The sequence below is a fragment of the Saccostrea cucullata genome, unplaced genomic scaffold (assembly GCF_032062105.1).
Source record: "Saccostrea cucullata isolate Sc308-1 unplaced genomic scaffold, CSIRO_AGI_Scuc_v1 ctg2137, whole genome shotgun sequence".
NCBI lineage: Eukaryota > Metazoa > Mollusca > Bivalvia > Ostreida > Ostreidae > Saccostrea > Saccostrea cuccullata.
The window spans coordinates 72,975-75,665 of record NW_026921658.1 but is presented as its reverse complement, the minus strand read 5'-3'; positions in this window follow the sequence as shown (position 1 = coordinate 75,665).

Here is a 2,691-nt window from a genome sequence, read left to right as displayed (position 1 = left end):
AAATTCATAATTTTGGTAGAGGCACTCTTGCTCATCATAACTATGCACTTAGTTAGTTTATTTAATACCCAGGAGCAGAGGAGAAGATTTTCAAAGAATTCATGTATTTTCACTATATATAATCAATAGAGCCCCGCCCTAACACCAGAACCCCTGACCTTGGGGCCATAAAATTCACAATTTTGGTAGAGGCACTCTTGCTCATCATAACTATGTACTTAATTGGTTTATTTAATACCCAGGAGCAGAGAAGAAGATTTTCAAAGAAATAATGCATTTTCACTACCTACTTATTTAGCCCCGCCCTAGCACTAGAACCCCTGACCCCAGGGCCATGAATTTTACAATTTTGGTAGAGGACTCATTGCTGATTACAATCATGCAAACAGTTTGATGTCCAGGAGTAAAGAAGAAGATTTTTAAAGATTGCATTAATTTTAGTGGTTTTGGCCCCACCCCTCAGGCCCCAGGGGGGCAGGGATCATGAAATTCACTATTTTTGTTCCCCTTCACCCATAGATGCTTTGTGCCAAATTTGGTTGAAATTGGTTCAGTGGTTGCAGAGAAGAAGCTGAAAATGTTCAAATGTTAACGCACGACGGACGACGACGGACAAAAACAGATAGCAATAGGTCACCTGAGTTTACTCAGGTGACCTAAAAAACTAAATGCACATTGTACAGTATGAACTAAGTTAGTGTCAAATCTTAAATTAGAACAAAAAGAAGCCCATTCATTTTTTTTGATTGAATTTATTTGAACATATCGTTATTACTGCCTATAAAATTTATAAATGAGATTGATCTAAAGTTTTAAATACTTCATACGTCCTTCAATAAATAAAAGCAAACATATTTTATATGTGTTATTTTTTGTTACATGTAATATATCATTCTTTTATTAATCTTTTACCATAAATTAATGGAAAGCTTGATTTTGATATGTATATAGGGAATATTTGTTATTTTCAATTCTCACTGTGATACATCTCGTGTTTTTCAATTTTTGCTACAAATTGTAAAACAGTACAAAACAAACAAAAACGTTTATGATTAGCATATACATATGTATAGAGGATATCTATATTGTGTGATTTAATATTGGTTTTATCCAACGAGTTGAAATGGTGTACATATTCGCGAGGCTTGCCAAGCGTATATACACCATTTCAACGAGTTGGATAAAACCAATTTTAAATGAGGTCCCGTGTCGCAGTAGGTGCTGGCACGAAAGAGATCCATCCCTGCTCAATGTCCCTGAGTGCCAGGTATTGGACAAAATTTGCAGCTCTCCACCGGCAAGTGGTGGCGTCTCCATATGAGTGAAAAATTCTCGAGAGGGACGTTAAGCAATATATAATCAATCTTTTATCTCATACGACTTTCTCTTCAACAAAACCTTGAGAATTCCCCTGTGAAAGTACATGAATGATTTCTAATTAAAATTGATGACGTAGCACCGTTGATGTTGACATGCCTCAAAAGAAAGTAGATCGTGTTTAAAATTTAGTGTTTTTGCAATCTGCATCTTTGAAAACATTATGTGACAATTACTGGAGCTTTACATCAAGGAAACTTCTGCGTAAATTTGTAAGGACCAAGGGATCATGAAAATTAACTCTTTGTACGGCAGCAGCGCAAAACGTGCTAACGTTAGGCAAGGCTAGGCCTATTTGTAGATTAATTGTTGAGCCATGGTAAATTACCTACCTCACAAGGTAGGCATACGTAGTATAATGGAAGAAAGCATTGTTAACGATGGTCAAGGAACCTTATACCAAAAACAACTGCTAGGCTTACTTTTCTCCGAAAACGATTTAAAGGAACGGGGGGTTAACATCCGTCTTCAAGTAGCCAATACATTTACCTTGATAAAACAAGAGGCCCATGGGCCTTATAGGTCACCTGAGTATTGTGTATCAACTTTCAAACAATTAAATTTGGTTCGTGTTTTAACAGGCCATGAAATTCACAATTCACAATTTTGAGAGAGGCACCTTTGCTTATCATAATTAAAAATACTCTACTTACTCGAAACCCAGAGGTAGATCAGAGTTACAAAGAGAAAGTGTTCTTCCACTTTATAACCAGTTCTGAACCTCACCCCAAAAGATCCACTGACCCTGGGGCCACATATTTCAAAATTTTGCAAATTTTATCATAAAATGGTTGATTAATACCAAAGAGCAGGTTTCAAAGCATTACTTTATTTTCAGACTATGTAACCCCCCCCCCCCCCCTCGGAACATAAAAATAACCATTTTCCTAGATGCACCTTTCTTCATCATAAATATATATACTTGGATCATTGGCATAAAATTCACTATTTTGGAAAAAGCACTCTTGCTCATCATAACTATGTGCTTAGTTAGATTATTTAATACCCAGAAGCAGAGAAAAAGATTTTCAAAGAATAAATGCATTTTCACTATATAATCTATAGAGCCCCGCCCTAACACCAGAACCCCGGACCCTGGGGCCATAAAATTCACAAATCTAGAAGAGGCACTCTTGCTCATCATAACTATGTACTAAGTTAGTTTATCTAATACCCAGAAGCAGAGAAGACTTTCAAAGAATAAATGCATTTTCACTATATAATCTATAGAGCCCCGCCCTAACACCAGAACCCCGGACCCTGGGGCCATAAATTTCAAAATTTTGGTAGAGGCACTCTTGCTCATCATATCTA